We start from the raw sequence: 22453 nt of genomic DNA on the forward strand, positions 1-22453 counted from the left end.
AGACACCTCTACCGAGTTTCTACGCCCAGCCGTTCTCTCAAAATAGCTGTCACAAAGAAAAACAGTTTCAAATTAATATATAGACTAGTGGCTTGAAGGGGCAATAGCCCCTATATATATTCTAGTAATTATTTTGTACAATTTATTAGTCTCATGGGTTACCCTACCTTGATTGTAGTTTAAGATTTTGTATATTATAATATGTATAATAGTTATTACATACCTGTATAAAGCATTTTGATGTCTGCTCTGTTAAAAATTAAAATTCCAAAGGACTTTTCATGCCCCCAAATTATCATGCCCAGACCTTTAACATAAGACCTCTCCCAGCTTTTTACGGCCTCCCGTTCGCTCACAATTTCATAGTAAAATGTTGGGCTTACGGAGTTAGATATATAGATTTTATGTGAAAATTTCCCTTGTAAACTTAAATGGCATATTACGATCTGTAGTTATTAGTTTTATTTTTGGCCAGAAAAATTGTTCACTTTGCTTCTCAAGTAATTACTACTAATTTTACACTTTTTTTAGACATAGGTACCTAACACAACCAATCGTACTCCATTAACTAATCCAGACCCTAGGTTAATATTTCTAATGAGCATTACTATTGAACCAACTTTTAAAACTAATTTGTGTGGTGGCATTCCAGATGGTGCAATTTAAATACGGTTGTATATAGTCAATTAGTATTTTAAACCTCTCTTTAGGGTTAGTATACATTTTACAGTACATTACATACTGTATTACCATATGCTTTAAATAAAGTTAAACCACATTTTTTAAAGTAAACAAAGCAGACATGACATAGATTCCCATGTTATTTAAATGTGAATTATTTTATTCCATAAGGACCTTTTGGTGCATAATTAAGAAAAATGAATAGTTTTCCCTCAAAATTCACGTCAAGACCTTTAAAATAAGACCCCTCCCATCCTTCTACGGCCATCCAGTCACTCACAATTTCTTTACAAAAATTTGACTTACGGAATTATATATATAGATTTGTGCAACTAGTGAGAATAGTGAGCAATTGACTCACTCGAGAGAAATCCTTACTCACGAGCCGTAGGCGAGTGAGGAATGGTTTCTCGAGTGAGGCAATTGTACTTTGAACTCGAGTTGCACATTATACTTTTCCTACAGTTACCATAAAACAAATAAATTTGTGAAGAAACATAACCTATTTTTACACAGAAGTGAACTTTTAATATAACATTTAATGTGAAGTGACAAATACAACAGTACAACAGCTGACCAGCTGATTTACAGCCAGTGCTACCAACGTATTTCGCGCCCATACGACGTTGCCTGCATGTTACGCGCTCACTATTTCGTGCCTTCACGTTGCAAATCTGGAGTGAGACAAAGTAATTAGAGTGAGACAATGTTAACATTGTCTCACTGATGAGCGAATTGGCCACTTTGCTTCCTCAAATCAGTGAGAGAACATGTACATTGTTAGGTAACTGTAGGAAAAGGTAATTAAAAAATAAACATTTGAATATTTAGAGTATCTTTTAAACCTCTTTAAAATCACCTCATCGTTGGATCGTTCAAATAAAAACCGAGCGATAAATTCTAACTTTTCATACATCCTATATCCTATATTTTCTACACGTGTCCTACAGAGTATTTACTTACAACTGTAGCTCTAGCTACCCAAGATGGTACTCGCTTCGACAACTTTATTTATTTATTTATTTACGGCAAAATCGCCATTTGTACAATCAATTACATGCATACAAATTTGTGGATCAATAAATACTATTAACATGATGTAAGTTTTACATCTTGCTATTTGGTTATGCTTTCAACTTACAACTTGCTGACTCCAGAATTCCCTATCTTCCCTTTTCAGTTTTCTCAGGTATTTTCTGGTATGTCTTACCATCCCGCCCCTGGCCTTCCTGCTCGTCTACCCTTGAGATTATTTCACAATCTTTTTATTAAGCCGTCCTCTTTCCATATAGTAGCCTAAATGTCCAGCTCATCTCATCCTCTTGCCTCTCAGCCATAATGGCTCAATTTAAATTCAATTGCCTTCATTCTCTCTTTTTTAAATAATGGTTATACATTTTTCGCAATAGTTTGTTCTCAAATCATCATACGCTTTCCTCATTTTTAGTAACCAGTTTTCTGAGCCGTACAATAATAATTCATGTTATCATAAGTAAAAACACAGCGTAGCCCGCAGCGTCAGCCACTGCCCTGTATAATTCGTAGTAATAGTGACGGAGTACCACAAGGGCCTGCGCCAGGACCGATGTTATTCCATGTTTGTGAAAGGTGGCCTCGCCTGTAGCTAAACAATCACCACTACCAGTCAGTGTGGAACGTTCTATTGGGTGTGACAATACGAGTGAACGATTTGGATAACGACTCTTTCGAGTGAGTTTGTTTGTATATACGTTATAAATAAAGGTTTAACATAACTGAACTAAAATTTGGTCTTAGTCTGGAAATTAGTGTGTTTTGTTGTTATTTTAAATTATTTAGGTATGAAGCTTTACCCATAAATATTATAAATAACGTTATAAATAAAGGTTTAACATAACTGAACTTAAATCTGGTCTTAGTCTGGAAATTAGTGTGTTTTGTTGTTAATTTTAAATTATTTAGGTATGAAGCTTTACCCATAAGTGATTCCCAATATTCTCAATATTTTCAAAACTTATTTTCGAAATATGCAACATTTGCATTTTAGCTATTGGTACATGATCGTAACGAGTTTCTGCGAATGGATTTTAAATATACAACATATTATAAATAAGAATCACGAAAGATTTTAAAAGGAAAGTACTTGAACCAAACCTCTTAAATATGTGTGCACATTTAAGGGTTGAACCCCTTTTGCACTGTTCTAACCACTAGACTAACAACAACCAAAATGTTCTGTGTATTCATTGTCAGGCAAACGCACCATCTGTTTCATCAAACCTCATTTCTCTGTGTATTTCATCCCTAAAAGGCAGTGGCCACAAGCCACTCTACCTCACTTGGTACTCAGCCTCTTGCATTATTTCAGCGGTCTTTGCAGTCAAGGACCTCTAAAAATGGATGCTTGCTTCTCAAGCCTTTGTCGCGTGAAGGACGACCTCGCGTCCAGACTTTACGCCAGGGGCGCTCGCACAATAGCTTTAATTAGCTTTATCTACACAAGATGCTTTGATCCTTTATTTCCTTCGGTTTTAAGCGCAATCGATTGTATATATAACAATAGAGTATCTTACGAATCCGTTTTGAAAAACAACTTTGAAATTTTTGACAGTATACGTAGTTGTATGCCTATTATACATTCAATCAAGAAAAACGATTTAAACGAATGTTTTGAATGCCGTACAACAAACTGTTTTACTTCAAAAGTAAGGAATCTCATACCATGGACACAAAGACTTCAGAAAAATACCCACTCCTGAAACAGGTGTTCCTGAATAGATTTGCTGTCTCAATTAGTGAACCACACAGTTTACAAGGACTCGAAACAATCAAATGGCTGTTTATCACATAGCTTCAAACTTTGGCGGGATTCAATGGCGAATCTCCAAGAAAAGGAACCCATTTCAGACAACAGACTAGCCTCTCCCAAATCGGTTAGGAAAAACACGTTGCTTTTTGTAAAAATGTCAGCTTGAGCTAGCCAAAACAAAGTTAAACGCGTAATTTGTTGTATTATTGCATAACACCGTTTTTCTTTGTTGTGTTTACCATAAACTTTATAAGATATGTATCTGATATACCTGTTTTCAACTGCAGAAAGAATGAGCTAAGGGACAGGGAGAATTCTTCTCGAAATGGTTTGACCGGCTAAATCTGTACTGGACTGAAAGTAGTTTTCCCCTGACATTAAAGTTAATTCTCTCCACAGTATAACCCAGCGGTGATGCATTTACCTGAGGTTCTTGTAGAAAAAGAAACCGCAAAGAAAATTACACCCGAGTTACAACCTTTTTGCCAGTAAAAACTGCTGGCCTCCACACACGAACGTGCTTCCTGACACTTTCTACTTCCAAGGTCTCCCGCGAGGTGCGCTGGTGGACTCCGAGGGAAATTGCATCCCTGCTAAGTGTCACTGAATATTCCAATTCAGAAAATGAGTGATTTCTAAAAAAAATATTCTTGAAACTTATTTAGAACTACAATACAAAATGCTACAATCTGTGTTTGCCTTTTCACAAGATTTAACAGACATGTAAAATAATTAAATTGATATACACTTCGCTTTTGGTTGAAAATAAAACTACGTAAACATGTTTCGATGTATAGTAATACGATTCAACCGTATACATCACCTAGTGTACAGCAGTGTATCACGTTAAGTCAAAGATGATTTTTAATCCGTTACAAAACCTGAATTCAAGGTTAAGCAATCTCCGTTGTGGATACTGTAGTTGAGGAGGTAAATGTTAATTGAGTAAACAATGAATCATCGCTTGAAATATGTAATACTACAATATGTGGCGGACACTCATTCCACATATAAGTAAAATAGGCTGAGATAAAATTCGTATGTATTCATTTTTACAAAACAAAATTATTTCAGTTTAGTGTCTTCAGTTGTAAGAACATTAATCTCTTTATTTCGGCCACAGAAAACATGCTGTATGTTTTCTGTGCTTCGGCTAATAAGCTCAACTTAGGATAAGGAGAGAATATGTTTCATGATCATCAAATCCACTCACGTAAACTCCAGTTTATTCATTGTGCACTTTCATAGTTCTTCTGATAAGGTGTTGAGTTATTATTTTTAAATACATTTTTTTATGAATACAATATTCAGTTTTTTTAGTTTAAACTAAGTCGTTTGACAAAAACATCCGCAAAAAATATCCCTCTGTACATAAAAGAATCGTATATTTCTGTTACATCTTAAAATGTATTTCGTTTTCATAAGTATTGGAGTAAAGTTGTGGGTGGACCAGTGGATCCTTAACTTGTTGACAACACTTGTATGACATCCTTTTACAATGTTTCTAACTGTAATTCAAATTTGTTTTCAGTAATGTTTTCTACAAGCTCCAATGTAAAACGTCTCTTGGTCATTTCAGTTTTAATATAGTGTTTTCCAAAGTCTTTCCAATTTAAACGTATATTTAACATAAGAATGAAAACTACAAAGCTATCAAATTACATCAGTAATTTGTGAGTTCATCACCTTACAACATGTCCCATCTCGTCTGAGGTCTATCTCAGATCCACGGACAGACATGACACTCTACTCTAGCTCAACATGTGACCATCAAGAGAAAGCTAGAAAAGCTTCCGTATGCATCAAACTGAGAGATATCTGGACAGATAAGTATAACATGGGATGGCACTCAGTCGTCAAAGGTTTGGCCTTAGCAAGGGATTGTTGTGACAAAACACATTTAAGTTGTGACTGGACGATAGACGTTTAGATAACATAGTCATCAATATGTCAAGTTGAGTTTACAGATCTGAACTGTATTTATTATTGACTTTATTTAAATCTTTTTCCCTGAGAATCTAAGTTCTGTCAGAAATTATGAATATGGGTTGCTGTGATGCAGTTCATCTTTATTGCTGAACGTTATTATGATTTGATCGCGGGTAAAAGAATTGTTTGAATTCATCATTGATTGTGCAAGGGAAGTTTACAACGTTAAATAATTTTTCTATAATTAAATTTGAAATTTAGTAACACTTTTTTAGTTACACCCCGCAATAAAACCATATTTTACCGATATTTAGCCTAAGAGTACATAATGTACTGTTACTCAAGGTTTTATCATAACTGCGCTAAATATGGTAATTAATTTCATGAACATCAACATAGAGATGCGTTTTAATACTAGTTTCGTGGCCTTCCTCTCAATGAAGTCGCTGAATATTTTATCCTTGCCGGACTATGTTTTTCTTTTCTAGTAAAGAATTGCCTTTACAGTTTATTATTGTCATTACAAATTTGCCGTGGTTATTTAAGCAAATCTCCTAGCTTGTATCATGCTTGTGAATACCTCGTGTCACTTGAAGACTTTTCCAGTAAACAAATAACATTTAGGATTATGCCCATAAAACGTGTTATTCGTGGGTTTTAGGTGCGACTATGCAAAAGCGATTAAATAGCCAGTGCACGGTACAGCACAAGGAAGAAGTCGGTGCACGGTACAACACCCGGTACACGATACAGCACAGGAGCACAAGTAAGTAGCCGGTACACGGTACATCACAAATAAGTAGCCAGTACAGGGTACTGCTCAAGTAAGAAGCTGGTACAGGGTACAGCACAAGTAAGTAGTCGTTACACGGTACAGCACAAATAAGTAGCCAGTACAGGGTACTGCTCAGGTAAGAAACCGGTACAGGGTACAACACAAGTAGCCGGTCCCGGTGCACGGTACAGCACAGCAACGACGTGGTCAGTTACGAGGCAGTGCTGTAACAATATACTGTTGGGCAACCAGGTTCAGTGGCCGCCTAGAAAGTGACAGGTGTTATGGTACGTTCCATATGTGGTTGGCAGATATAATGATCAGCAAATTATAATAATAACTCTTGATCCACGATAATTTACTACTAAATAGACTCGCTTTTATATTTTGTAATAAATACCTCTTTCCACTTTATTTCTAACCTAATGCATACATTATGTTGTATTTATGATTTGACCTTTCGACTCTATTATATCATTTTTCGGAAGTATGACATGTCACACCATATTTTTCATTGGCTCAATAATATTTATTCTTCTCGTTCAACTGTTAAACTCTTAACAACTACTATCACTACAGTACTACACTATCCTCGATTCTACATTTTTTTCTAGTATTCGTGCTTTTTACTTTTTTAATTTTTCCACGAGCTGGAAACAAAGTGGCAACAAATAAATAAGTGGTTCTCAATCGTTAATTATACAATGTAAAACCATTGTCCACTGAGTGGTTTTCAGGCAAAAATTGACCACAATGATTCTCAGTTTATAAATGGAAGTATATAAATGGAATATGAAAAAATCCTTCGCCTACGCAAACCAACTTCTGTTTAACATGCGTGTTGAGGTTAGGCCAGGTCAAAGGTTAGGTTCAAGGCGAGATTGCGTGCCAGTTCACATGGCATTGTGGGATTGTGGCGGCTAACAACTGATTATACCAGCTGATCATATCTACAGCTGATCCATTGTTTGCTACAGTCATCTGTTTCAGTAGGCCTTATTAAAGTTGAAATCCAAGGATCGACATTGACCTATCGTAATGATGATTCTAGTTTTTAATTGCCTTAGAGGTTGTTGGTATCAAGGTTTAATGCTGTGCTTGGTGGTTAACTGGTGATACTGGACTACTAGAGACCATTTGGAAGTGTTCAAGGGCATTTCATGTTCTACAGCTTTTTATCGTCAATCATTTATGTGAACCAAGCCGTTATTAGAGTCTTCAGTTTCGTCTCCACTGGATCATTTTCATTGGCCAATCAACGAGAAAGGAACCTCAGATGCAAATATTGTACCGTTATTTTATTTTATTTTTTATTAACGGTTTCTCTTTACTCGATTCCATAGTTAGTTTACTATATTTGTGCATGTTACATTAAGAGCTTCGAATCCACTTATTGGTTTCTTGAAGATTAAGACTATCCTGTCCGAAGCTAGGATGGTTTAGCTTTAGTTTATTGCATTATTTTACCTGCTTGAACTGCTAGAAGTTCAAGAAACCATTAAAAACACTGGATTAACAGACTATTGATTAAGAACACGTGAGTATAGTCTAATTGATCCGGTTGTGTTTCTGCGATGAACTAACAAGTTTCGCTCTAATAGTTCTGCTCAGCTTTTACAGGAATCCTCCTGCATGCAGGATCCTCGGTCTGTTGATATTCCCGCTAACATCACGGAATGTCTTGTGTAATACAGAAATGCCAACACATTATGCTAGTCACAAGATTTTCATTTGCCATGTGGTTGGAAAGAACTTCACCTGATGGATTTAAGTATAGAGAGGTGTTTCTAGTCGAAAGGACTATTTTTTTTAAAAAAAAAGCAATTTTTTTCATGAACCACGGATTTTTTTTTTACCAATTCGATTCAATTACAATTTGGTTTATTCAACAGGCAAAAGGTGTTTGATCAAATCTAAATTGTAGATTTGTTTCCAAAAATAGACTGGTATTGGCACCAATTCGTATTTTGGTAAAAAGGAAAAAGATGTACAGAAACATATAATTTTACGTGTGGGTCGAAGATTTTTAAAGACGGCTGTTAAGTTTTCAATAACGCTATCAATGACACCAACCTTCTTAAGGCGTGTTTATTATAAGGTTATTAGTCATTTTGACAGTCACGATTCTTGGAGATTTATTAATATACACTTAAAGTAAGAATGAGTCAACGAGTCAACACATGATTTCTTTCCCCTAATCACTTCCATAGAAGAACTTGGCCGACCCATGAATCTTCAACAGTCAACAAGTTACAACATTTTTGACCACAATAACTCAGAGACCAACAATAATGTGTAAACTACTAAATCTAATGATCAGTCTTTTTACGTATATCTTCTTTTCTCATCCTTCCTCCGCTTATTTTTTACTCTTGGGGAAATAATCGTAGCCCAGAATCAGACAAGTATTCTATTATAGAATTGTAGAAACTGTAAATGTGTGACCAAAAATATGTATATCCCGAAGTGGAAACGCAGCCTAGGTCTCAGCCATACTTTGACAAATTAGGGTAGGTAAATCAGGATCTTACATCCTCTCAAGATCTTTGTGAGCAATCATCCGGAAACTGTATTTCTTCTAATTTTTATTTGTGTTTCGCGATTTCACGTTTTTTTAAGTTGACAGTCTAAAATCTCAAACTTCCCTTGGATGCAAAGCTTCCTTGTAAGTTTCCTCTGCCTCTTCGCACTCCATGTCCCGCCCAGGACGAAGTCGTTGACCAAGGCACCAGCAGGGCGTATCACCCACAACACTCACCAAGGTCAACAATCCTCTAGGAGTGGCCCCTTCACAATTGCTCGCCTCCGCCCCCACTCACCAAATCTGGGATATGGTTCGATTGCTCTATCGATTGGACTTTCAAAAAAGTCTCAAGTAGACTCCTTGGTTTTCTTAGAACAAGCTTTTGTGAACCATTTTCACGCCTTAATAGTTTACGTAAGTCAGTTAATATGGTTCTAGTTGTATGTAATGTATGACATTTTAACTTTAATTTCACCTTAAATCATGTATAACCTTTCACGGACTCCTGTTAGTTCAAATGTTAAATTGTGACCAGTTTTGGGATGACATAACTTTCCATTGAGCCATTGCAATAACCGTGCCTTTGTAAAATCCCATTTCCATTCCTACACACCAACTTTAACCCAAAGTAAAAAAATAAACAACTCAATAATAATAAACAAATAAACAACTCAATTTAAACCATAGCATTTTTTAGCTCATCATAAACTATCATTGTAAGAAGACTAAAACGGGAAACATATCTAAATAGTACATTTCATAAAACGTTCACTCAACTCCTTTTTCTTTGGACAAAATACTTCAGTTAGTCCTTGTAGATTGGATCGTCGGCATCCAAAGAGAATTATATCAACAAGCATTAAAACTTGAATGGATCGACATACAAAATAATGAAAAGATTTAATCAAATCGCCGAATCGGTGCAGAATTTAGCTAGTAAGTATAAACGTGTTCCTTTGTGCCGATTCCGAGGTAACAAGTATTCAAGCTTTACTCATATTATATAAATATAGGATATTCGAATGAACATGAAAATCCCTAGCCACAGAAGAGTTCATTTGAGTGAGTAGCCTTATGAAACCTGGCTGATGTCCGTATCAGTTTGACTAATTAGAGAGGGCCACGGTTTGACCTTGGATAATGAATACTCCCACTCCAACATCTGCAAGACCGCAAAACAAAAACAAGTATTTCAATGAAGAGTTTCGTTATGAGGTAACAACACAGGTCTAAATTTTAAGTTTTTACAAGGAGCATTCCGTGGTGATATCTTTAGGCTTTGCAACATATTAGATATACTAGATATCAGTACAGGTTTGATACTCACTAAATATAATAAATTGACTCAATAAATCTATACTTAGCTAATTGTTATTGATACATATTTATTTTCTTTTAAATACATATCGATCTACAAAACAAACTTCTTCTGTGTTTTGCCGTAATACCAATATTCAAACAGTAAAAAAAAACTAAATGAATTGATTATAAGACTACGATAATTAATTATATTATTTGTTTCTTAGTTGGATTCTAAATATTCTAGTTCATAATTATAAATGCTGGGTTGTTGGTATCATTACAAAAGTCTCTGAAATGTTTTAACTGTATGCCCAACATCTCTAGATGGCAGTGATGTAGATATAACAATTTAAATTAAATTAAATAATGTCTTTACTCATTGTTTATGTTAAAGTTCTTATGAAATCATCATTTCGTGTCATTGAGCCAAACTGACCTTTCACATTGTTCCCGTTTAAAGCACGCTCTGCATTTTCGACAGTAAATCAGCATGGTTGAAACAATAGGTAATAATCTGAATCCCATTGTATGCTAAGTCGCCTTACTCGTATATCTACCAAAACGAGAATGACAATTATGGTAATTTTATTTGAACTAGATAACAGGATGAGCTTGATTTTCACTACGCTGCCATTTTTAGTGTTCCAACAATTTTTAGGTAATTTACTATCACTAATATTACAAATTTTACCAAATTATTCCAGTTCAACTAGCCTATATAAACATCAAAGTAACGAAATGATTGCAGTCATTCGCAAACTGTCCCATCATAATACTGTACCTGGCGTTTCGATTGGCCGACACCACTCGTCATCAGCGCTCGAGTTGTACGCATGCGCCGCGCCGTGTAGATGTCCGCTTCCTAGACGGTAAGTGGAGCAGACCCAAGGACGGCGCGCCCTGCCCCACAGCGGTTACTGTGCGTTCTACGTTCAGACAGCGACTTTTATTGGAGTACGTTTTAAAATTTAAATACACTCATGTTTGTGTAAATTTGTCCATGCAGTGAATATGTCTGATATCTTAGATTAAGATTTCTAAATATAGGCTATGTGTTAAGAACGAAGACGGTGAAACACTAGAGTGGACATTTTAAGGCGAAGATACACTTATCATTATACCTCACTAGGTATAAATGTTGAATGAATAAATTAGTTGACATCTTTGTTACTAACTAAGTTCACCTGGCTCTTTAGATACAACAATTTTATGAAAATACTAATGATTAATGACAGCTTGGCTCAGCTTCGAACCATAAAAAAACTAATGTCTTTTCTCAGGATCGAACAGGCAACCTTAGACTGTATAATTACCAGACAAGGACAAGTACTATATACACATCGCTACCCCAGCCATGATAACTTAAGATAACAGTAAGATAATTCCATACTTTCCTAAGTATTTTCAGATGGAATAATAATCCACAATAGTATGAACAACGAAAGTCGTTTGTGAACCCATCTCTTTAGGCAAGATAGGTTAACTAAATTACAACCACTTAGCTGAATCTATTGAATATTTAAATAATTTATATGTTTCGTAATTAAATTTTAAAATATACTCGTAAAACAAACAAGTACGCAAAACTAAATTCTTTAGAGTAACCCGACAGTCAAAATTATGTTGTGATAACAATGGACTGAGTAAGGTATAGAATTTTTTTGCTGAGAGAAAGCTCAAATCGATGCCAACGTCTTCGCTCAGCCTCGGGTCTCTTCGGCAACCCTCGAACATGCTCGCATTGTCAATTTTTTCTGTCGATTATTATCGTAAGTGCACGCACGCGCTTCAGGTTTTGTTGACTTTATAAAGAGGTAGTGCGGTGCTGAGTATGGTGTAGTAACCAAATTAGGTGAAAGGGAAGGGTGAGAAAAAGAGTTTGGAAATTATGTAGGAAACACAAGTGTTGTTACATCATTATTGCTGTTTTTAAACCCATTAGTTACATATAGTCTAAGCAATGGTGGAAAAGGAAGAAGTGAACGTTTTGTGAGAGATAACAAAAGGTCCTACAGAGTTCATAATCCTTTACCGAATATGAAGGTGAAATCTCTTTTGTTAGAAGTGTTTGTCTAAATATATGGAAGTATTATTTCTTCATATCTTTGCACTGTGAGATATTAAAAATACGAAATCCAAGCAGCAGAACCATGCTCATTCTATAACACTATTTTTGATTATCTAAGTGCAAAATGTAAGGCCTTTCTGACTTCTAAGAGCTCTTTCGACCGCTAAATATTACAAGGTGTTTTTGCATCCACATTAAAACTATATTCAAACTGTATGCAATTTCTTATTCGTCGAAAATGTATAAAATGAGAGAATAATTTAAGAGCAGGATAACACATTTAAACTACAGAAAACATGGCTCATTTTAGAGTGTTTAATCATACGTGATGCTAAGGTAAATGTGTGTACTCTCACAAGAAAGACAAACATTACAGGCTCTCGACTATGTACAAAACTTTATTAGAGGAGGAGGACATTGAAGGAATCTTCAAAGAAATGCGGGAATAGAATTTACAAATACTCTTGGCAATAGCATCTACGAATACAATTCGCTATAGAATCTACAAACACTGTTGGCAACTGAATCTACATATACAATTGACTATAGTATATACAAAAACTTTTGGCAATAGCATATACAAAAAAGGTTGCAATGGATAGTAGTTAGTTGGATTATTATTTTCCATTTTAACCCAGATGATGATGGAAGTGCTTATCACTCGATTTATTCCCACACATTTCCTTGCTTGTTGGAACAATTTTTGCTGTGCCGTATGTGACAAGCAGAGACATTTCTTATAGTAGATATCAACCTTTACATCCTTGCACGGTTCAACGTTAGTCTTGCTTTCCAAAACACCTGCTGGATACGTCGCTCATAGCTGGAGAGCGGAGACCTGTACGGTGGGACGAACTGAAGTCGCGACCTTTGAACCCAGTCGCCTTGACCTGTCAGCAACGTCTATCATAAAACTCTTCCTACCTGTCGTGGTGTCCTGGGAAAGTGAATCTGGTGGAGCGTCACACAAGATTTGTCCAAATGTTTTTAAATCGTTCATTCCGCGTTTAATAATCTAGACGGAACCCGGGCACTTATTGTGGTGAGATGCCTTACAAGTGCCTATGGTCCATTTCCTTCGTCTACTTTCTTCATGCCACATACGATGTCATTCTGACTATATATTATATAATTATATAATTTTGGCATAGTTGGCTATGGTTTTAAAGTGTTGGACATTTTGGGAAGAAATCAATAACAATAGAATTTACATAACCTTTTGTTGGTGTATGTACTTTTTAATTTAGAATATAGTACTGTAATAACTTATTGAGTAAATTTGCTGTACATCATTTTTAAGTAGCCTACATCACTCTAAGAACCCCAATTACATATTTTATGTGTAACCAAATACAGTAATAGCTCTAAATATGAATACCTATCAAAACCATTGAAGATTAAATTCACATTAAATCTCCGTCGTGATTTACAGAAGCACGTGAAGTCTTCAAAAGTTATATTTAATCAGTTTGTGTAGTGTGCCTGGTATACTATTTAGCTGTTTCTATGTTTTGATTTTCCTTGGCCAATTATCTGGTTTGGGTGGAGAGTGAATGTGGCGTTTAGAAGTGCTAATTTTCTCTCCTCGCGCTCTCGCTCTACTCTAGTAATTGTAGACGTGGACCGCAAACTCATTACTGTCGACCTTGAACTGTTTCGCTCCACGCATTCACCTACACAAACACTCTAGAGACACAACCTACACAGATACAGACACACTTGTATACAGACACAACCTACACAGATACAGAAACACTCTGACAGAAACTTTTGTGTACAGACGCAGCCTACACAGATTCACAGATACAGAAACATCTGTGTACAGACGCAGCCTACACAGATACAGAAACATTTGTGTACAGACGCAGCCTACACAGATACAGAAACATTTGTGTACAGACGCAGCCCACACAGATACAGAAACTTTTGTGTACAGATGCAGCCTACACAGATACAGAAACATTTGTGTACAGACGCAGCCTACACAGATACAGAAACATTTGTGTACAGACTCAGCCTACACGCATACAGAAACCCTCTGACAGAAACACTTGTTTACAGAAACACTTATATACAGACACAGTCTACACAAATACAGAAACACTTCTATACAGCCACAACCTATACAGATACAGAAACACTCTGACAGAAATGCTTGTTTACAGACCCAATCAACACAGAAACATTCAAACAGAAACACTTGTATACGGACACAACCTACACAGATACAGAAACACTTCTATACAGACACAACCTACACATATACAAACCCTTTAAAAGACACAAACTGCACATACACAAACATTTTGACAGAAACTACACATAAACAACGGACATATTTATATACGTGGAAGTCAACCTGTCACGACCTACACGTATACAGAAACCCTGATGACAATCTCATACAAAGACCCAACCTAAATGAGTATAACACATACAAAAACAATCAGTTTAAAATACATTCACAGCAACTGAAGTTATGTCCAAACACATATAAATGAGACTTATAAAACAGCTCAATAAACTATTTTTTATGTACATATCTTTTAATATATGAATACAAAAGATATATTTTGCTTAAACATTTTAAAATCTTATACTAAAAAATCTAAAATGAAACCTACTCATATAGCATGTTCTAACTACTGGTGGCAATAGGAATTAATTCTTAAAAATACAGAGCTAGTAGGCCTACATTATATATCAATGTAAAACCTGTAATAGTTGATATAAAATATAAAGGATATAAGAAACAATAATTTATCCTTTACCTACGATTTTACTAATTTGTGTTCTTTATGTTTCAGGTACGAGAATTGAACGATTAATATTTTGAAAGTTTAAAGGTAATCTATTCTCTTGTTGTTTTAAACTATCCTATAAATAGAAAGTGTGATAATGGTAGAAATTGAAAATATCACAGTTACAAAACTAAGATTCAGATATTTTAAGCTATTATCTTGATACTTAGTACTTCAACAAACCCAAGTGCTTTTCATGCAATTTTCACTAACTTTATTCTTAACGTGAGCACTTGTTTGACTGATTATATTAGTTTGTTATATTTTGTATTCCACCAAAGTCATTTTTTCTAGTTGACAGCACTGTATAACTTCACTTACTGATAAAATAAAGATAAAGAGTTCAAGCGAGCACCCTTTACTCAAATAGCGGTATAGCGTGCAGATAAATTGAACATAGTTGAAACCCTCGGTGATCCGTGTCAAATCGTTCATTATTTTGTAAAAATAGGTTGCAGTAATAAATATTTTTGAAAATCCTCTTACTTGTTGAAAAGGTCAGCTTAATGTAGTAAAAGGTCAATTTAAGAACAGCTTTGACGAACAAAATGTTCCATTCAATAATCTCTTAAATCGATGTTTTCAAGAGTAGACACATGGACACTTGAATACTTGATTGAGCACTTGACGGAATTAATATTTTTCTTGATTTCATTCAGATTGTTGTAGATGGACACACCCTGTAGGTCGACACTTGTAGGTCTCTGTAAACACACAACTCACTCTCGCTCTTCTCGAGAACCGGTTGAGAAGGAGAGAGAGTCCGGTGAGATGCCGCACAACAAGTGCCTTCTGGTTCTTCTCCTTCGTCGCCTTTCTCCTTGCCTTACTATATACGATGAGTCAAAGGTGAATTCTGATAAGATGTCAGAATAAGATGTATCAGACATCACCGTGCAGTAAAGATGACTTCGTTGATTTAAGTAGCTTTTAGTCAACGTTTTGAATATGTTGTCTCGAATGTTATAGACGTACGTACGTTTGTTCTAAAACCTTAATGTTCTTATATCAAATTCGCATCAGTCATACTGTTCAAACAAATTTCTAAGATCTCAAAACAGTCTACTTCGCGAACTGTCAGGGGCGAATTTCGCACTCTCGCAAATGATTATCAAGCTCGCACGCGCTTCTTGTGAAAGCATCCACGACTTGAATACAAATCCACAAGGCTATTGAGGGCTCAGTCAATGAACTGAAAGTCCTTGAATCCAAAGAGAAATGTTAGTAAGCCAAGTGAGCATTTATAAGTCGTAAATAACTCCTTAAATATAGTATTTATATTACGAAATATCCACATAGACTGGTTTCTAGAGATGATTTCTCAGTGTCCTGATAAGTCAACCCCAATCCTCACACTTCATGTTGATAAAGTGTTCATTGTTCAGCTGTGAGATGCATGTGAGGATGTCATCGAAAAAAGCAAACATTATTAAAATAACAGTATGTAATTTTTGGTAGAAAAGATCCTTTTCAGAACAAAAATGAAAATATCACTAGAATATAATGTGCTTAGAATAAATGTTAGTGCATATTTACTGTGTGATTGTGTTAAGATGTTATTGCCGACCAATGGCCATAACAAGTATCCTATGTAATTTGTTGCATTTAGAACAATTCTGGCTTAACTACATAACAAGAAACAGTAGCGCGTTTCTTTAGGCTTCAGCAAGCAATACATGAGATGCTAACGTCAAGTTTTACCGTGGCACGTCTTCAGACTCCACAAACTCTAGAAAGTGACACATTCTTCCACGTTCAGTCTCGGATGTGCTCATACGTCTGGTTGATTTGAATTCATCTCTGGAATGGAAACACAGTTTTGAATCGTAATTGAGCATTGTTGTCCCTCAATGTAACCCTGATATAAGGTTTGGTTGATATTCAACCGTTTGTTTGCGCAAATTAAGTAAAAGAACAAGTGATTTGGTACTATACAAAGACATTATGTCCTTATTAGTCAAAAGTAAAAAATGTTATGAAACAGTAACACTTTTTTAGGAAAAAACAAACGCATGCTACAAAAACCTTCCCAAACCGGTTGACGAGAAATTAAAGATCCTCGTTTTGAACACAGTTTTTGGTGAACCAGTTTTGATCGGATGTTTTGAAACATCGTTGAGACAGCGGTCTGGTCTCTTCACATTACGCAACTGAAGAACTGGATACTGGACACTGGTTCGTCTGAACTTGTCGACCTAACCTAAAACAATCAACTGGTTCTCTACAGCAGCCATGTTTGTCTGGAAACAGCTGTTTCACCGCAGTTTTTCTTTCAAGGACTTAGTCCTGTAAAACATTTTTTTTTTTCAATTCGATTCATTTACCATCTGTTGGAAACCATCTAATCTCACATGATAGATGGACGGCGACGCGCAAAATAAATTCATAAATTCATTGTAATCAATTACTGTTAAATGAATTTTAATGTGAATATTTGTTCGCAATTCTGCTTTGATATCGAACATCTGTGTTACAATCATCAATCTCAGAGTTTGTTGTTTATATTTGATTGTCTCGTATTCAATTAAAAAATTCTGGAGGAATTTTTTTACCATTGCCTGCACTGTTTGTACAGTGATTTGTATAGGAGCTAAATTTAAATTGTTACCCTTTAAAGAGATATTTGGTTCAGAAATATCGATGTAAAGTACATATATGATTTTGTGTTCAACAATGTTGCCATTTGGCTAAATAAATTAACAACTAAATCCATTTCCAATTAATTATAGGAAATCTCGTTATTAATTTTATCGTCTCAAAATTGAAGCATTTATTAGAAATCTGTCAGTTTAAGTAAGAACGTCAGCTGACAGATCGCCATATTTCACAGCTGACCGGCAGACGTGTTGCGTAATCTCAAACCCGTCTGCTGTAGTTTTGGCGCAAAATGAGAGCACTGAGACAGCGCCGCGGTAAAGGTCAACTTCTAAACTGAGAGATTGTGTCAAATAATTGCAGAATTGCAAAACAGCCTGCGGTTATAGGAACAGGGTTCGACATACCTCCTTTGGGCTTCACCTTGGAGTTGAATGTTTAGGAAATATCTAAACAGGTAACTAAAAGAACGGTGACTACAAACAATTCCAATGATCTCGATGTCAATGATCAATTTTCCAGTCATGACTGTTAGCTCATTTACATTAATTCTCGCTATAATATTTCTAACAGGTTATACATCTGCGCGTGACATACAAACATCAACATTAAAACTACATTTGTGCAAAGGCCTATGCTTGACTGATTTCTGCTGCATTTATTTAAATCCAAACTATAACAATTAGTATTGTATTTCTCTTAGTAAATTCCGTACAAAGACACGTTGATCGTACTGTGTATGGAAGAAGAGAGAGAAAAAAATTGAATCTCATATTTATGATTTTATCACAGTGCCGTTTTAAATTCTAATAATTTATGTTTCCTTAGTGAAAGAAAAAATAATTAACGCCAAACTAACTGTTGTATAACTTGTAAATAAATTAACAACAATATTAAAGAAAGATTATGTTAATACAACAACTATTCTCGACATCTGCTGCATATTAACCACCAAGTTTGACTTAGGTTTGGTTTAGAGAATGGGTAACGAGTGATTTATACAACTGCATAACATGATTGCGAATGCAAGATGGCCTGGCAGGTCCTACAAATGTCACGGCCATCTCAATCTCTTGGATCTCCTTCCTCGACAACAGGTTGTGGTTGTTAAGGCTGTGACGGATATCATTACAATGCCACCGGTGTGTGGAGGTTCCATGTAGACCATTGGAGAAAAAAAATCAACGAGATATGTTTTGTAAACTCGATAGTGGTCATAATACAGCATAGTAGAAGATTCTATACTATTTTTACTCAATCCTCGAGCAGCAGTTGTGAAATGGAATTTCGTTAACATCTTGGTGCCTCCTCTTCAACTTTACTGTATTTGCTATCGTTTTACAAATTGTGTATAAAAAAAGCATTTGAATTTGTCGTTAGGTGAGATTTACGTGATTAACTTAAACTTGGTGTTTACTTCCCTGTATTGACCAAAATAAGTAATCCTAACAAAATGTACACTAACACCATCTAAAAATGGTCTCAATCTAATCTTTCGTAACATCCAGCCTGCGAAGTTGGGGTTTCAAAACCTCAGCCTTCTTTAAACACAACAAACCTCCCAAAATACCGGAAGTGTCGTAACCGCTCTCACGATGTCGTCGTGCATCTCATAGATATGCAGAGGATATCCAACAGACGTCTCCCACGGCGTCATATAAACACCCTCAACTCTGATTGGCTGAGGCAACAATGAGGTTTTAATTGTTGCCAACAATGGTGTCAGAGAATCTGTAATCAGCCGCCCTTGGCCCCGTCGTTAACCTAGTTTGGCCCCGAGGTGTTTTGGACTTGAAGTGGATTTGTGGACTTTATTTAACTCGTGGATTTCATCTGTTTTTGTTGACTCTGAATTCAGTAAATATGTCTTTATTTTCATGCAAACTATTCCATGTTGCAATAAACATGTATGGTCAAATTGCATGGACTAATACATTTATTCATACCAATCATATGACAAATCATACAAGGTCTATGTTTCATGATTTCGGGATTATTTTTACGCAAATTATCCTTCATGCTCGCAAAAAACCAACATTTCACAATTCATTCATATTCAACATTAGAACACAAAGGAATAATATTGGATAAATTAAAACCAGTTCAATTCATAGATCTATAACAATAACTATAATCTATAATGTTTTACAATATTTGCAAAACCCCGGTAAATCCTTCATTTATACTTATGATAGTGAAGTGACCACATAATAGTTGTGGAGTCACAAGGCTGGTGTTTCTCAGGGAAGCTTGCTGGAACCACGTCTCTTTTACTGGTGATTAGCAGCAAATTATGAGGATGATAAGATAGTCTTGCACAACTGTAGAAAGCTGGCCTGGAGACACTAGTCGTGAGGAGGTGATTATGGGAAGTGGTGGCAGTTAAATACAGAGAAATGTTCACAGGTAGTAAAGCAATATGTAGGTGAATTTCCTTGTCCCCATCTTTCTTAAACCCAATCCCGCTGTGGATACGTGGAGATCGGTCCACCGGGAATGCGCCACTAGGGCCAGGTAGACACCGGCAAAGCACTACTACCAAATCTACCCCCCATAACGCACCGTCAATGCGCCAATGCGGCATTTCTTGAAGTTCAGAAAATAATTCAAGTTCAACAGGTTCAACTTTAGTTCATCACTTCATTATCGGGTTAGGTTAGGTTAGGTTAGGTTAGGTTAAATTTCATCCTCCACTTGTTTACCCGACTACCTGGGGTAGTGTTGGCGCAATCCCGGTGCGTGCCAGGCTGATCCTTTTTAACCCTCACATAGCTGGCGCAATTCCGGTTTGCCCATGGAGAAGACATAGTTAGTGTTCTGAGTTACGCATATGATATTTGTTTGAGGCAAAATTCACAATTATTAACATTCTACATATGGTTAGATGTTATCAAATATCAAACGAAGAGAGTACTGTTTGATTTCAATTGTAGAGAACATTGTTTGCAGTTAGTGTTTGTTAACTTACAAAAACGATATCGTAAGTTATGAGATATTGAACAAGAAGTTAATTTTGGAATGGAGGATTTGGAAGTACATATTGGAAATCACATAGTTGCGGTTGCGGGAAATGAAGAATGTTTTGAAAGTAAACTGATTTTAAAGACATGATGATTTTAAAGATATTAATTTTGATCAATTTGGATTGATTAACATTTACACTGTAGGAAAGATTATCAGGATTGAAAATATGTTTAATCATATTTGAGTTGATTGAAGATACATAGATGTACAAAATCAAGGAGATATACACAAATTATAAGAGTATTTTTTTTATAAATTTAATTTATTATTCATTAATTGTTTTAAAACCATAAACCAATGTCTCCCTAAAACGTCTCTCTAAACCAAGACGTATACGTTATACGAGTGTATACCCAGTGATACTACAGTGCAAAAATACCATACCATAGTTTTTGTATGTTTTCTGACGGGCAGAATGTATTCTCTCAGCAATCCTAGGCTGGTGGCTCTGTTTCTTGTATGCGACCGGTTACCGGTAGGAGTAATTATTTAGGGAGTAACCGCTTCTTGGCCTTGTCGATAAGTGAAAGGACCGACGCAAGAGTTGTGTGAGCTGGTTGAATCCATAGACAGTTTTAGAGCAAGCTGTGGAGTTCCCTACAAATTTATTTTTACAAGACTTCGCCCAATATGTTTCTGCTGAAACTTCCACAATCTTACAAGTGACGTGCATCTAACGTAGAAAGGAGTTTCGTGATTATTAATTAAATTGGTGGTATCAGTTTTGTTTTTGTATTTTTTTCCTAAAATGTGAGATTTATAGTTTTCCGCATTCTCAAATCGTTAGAAAAGGTAGGCTACTGCTTTTCTATTGGGGTTATTTGTTACGGAAAGGCCATGTTTTGCTGAGTAAAAATCTGGCGATGGCGTCTTTCAATCAAATTCCACCGAACCACCAAATCACTAGTTATAGTACATTGAAAATCTCATTTACAGTTGGTAACACTGTATTGGTTTAGTGGTCAGCTAATTACAGCTCTACATTCGAGGTTATGTTTCACGGTTGGCGCACTCTCATTATTATTGGAGGGAAGTGAACGCCCGGGGGTCGGGAGGATCATGTTCTGACTTTCACTTGACGACATCTCTATCCATATCGGCTTATTGTTGAGCTCGATGAGATGAAACTACATAACTTTCTACATTGGTCGGTGAGCCGTTAGAGTGAGAACCGAAGGTGATTAGCGCTTCTTGCATCTCATAATTGGATTTGTCTTTTTGCAACCACTTTCCCGCGCGAGAGATTTCTTGGTTTTGCGCGGTTTACTGGTAGGAAGTAATTTAACCATTTACCCGCGAGGTCTCAATTACCCTTTCAAGCGAGCATCTCTTTTGCACTTCTTTTTGTTGTTTAGAAATTTGTTCTGATTATTTGTTGTAATGGTCACAAATAAGCTACACAAACCACTAGTTACTGAGGAGGTTGTTAGGCTGATGAAGGTGCACTTTGTTAATCATGAATTAGCTGGGGACATTTATGAAATGAGAAATATTCCTACCACTCTTAAAACATGACTTAAGATAATATTTGACATATTGTGTTAGGTTAGGTTTGACATAATTGATAAAAAATCAATTAATATTTATATTCAGTAAAGACAAGTCGATTGTGCGTTTAGAAGGGTATATTTCATAATGTACACCATGGTTAGGCCCACCTATTATATATAAATATAAGGATTCATGCATGTCCCTTTACTATATGTACTTTTAAGATTACATGCGTTTATGTGTATTAGGCGGTGTAAAATTATGAAATAAAGACAAGTACAATTTGTGATCATACACAATAATCCTTTGACCATGGAATATTCCACACGTACTGAGCAGATTATAGCATTTGAGGGCTGTAAAATATTACAGCGAAAAAAAATAGGCCAAAACGTAAAAACATTCTTTTTGTAGTTTGGCTTTAATTAGACAAAGAGAAAGCAGTCAAGCTGACTAGACCTAGAATAAGTGGACC

General features: G+C 35.8%; 1 protein-coding gene across 4 annotated transcripts in view; it reads left to right on the forward strand.

Moving 5' to 3' along the window:
• LOC128999883 (probable chitinase 10) overlaps positions 1 to 22453 on the forward strand; it is a 72111-nt gene that overhangs the window by 25894 nt on the left and 23764 nt on the right. For 2 of the 4 annotated variants that reach the window (XM_054426624.1, XM_054426623.1), the window contains exon 2: positions 14875 to 14913. The exons of 1 other annotated variant lie outside the window; for it this stretch is intronic. The gene's annotated coding sequence lies outside the window, so the exon portion shown is untranslated. Of the gene's footprint in view, positions 1 to 2319; positions 2392 to 14874; positions 14914 to 22453 lie in introns of those variants that run through there. One more of the 4 variants, XM_054426622.1, reaches the window with a different exon arrangement.

The sequence above is a fragment of the Macrosteles quadrilineatus genome, unplaced genomic scaffold (genome assembly GCF_028750875.1).
Source record: "Macrosteles quadrilineatus isolate MER2022 unplaced genomic scaffold, UCM_ALF_1.0 Scaffold_8__2_contigs__length_117827958, whole genome shotgun sequence".
NCBI classification, from domain to species: domain Eukaryota; kingdom Metazoa; phylum Arthropoda; class Insecta; order Hemiptera; family Cicadellidae; genus Macrosteles; species Macrosteles quadrilineatus.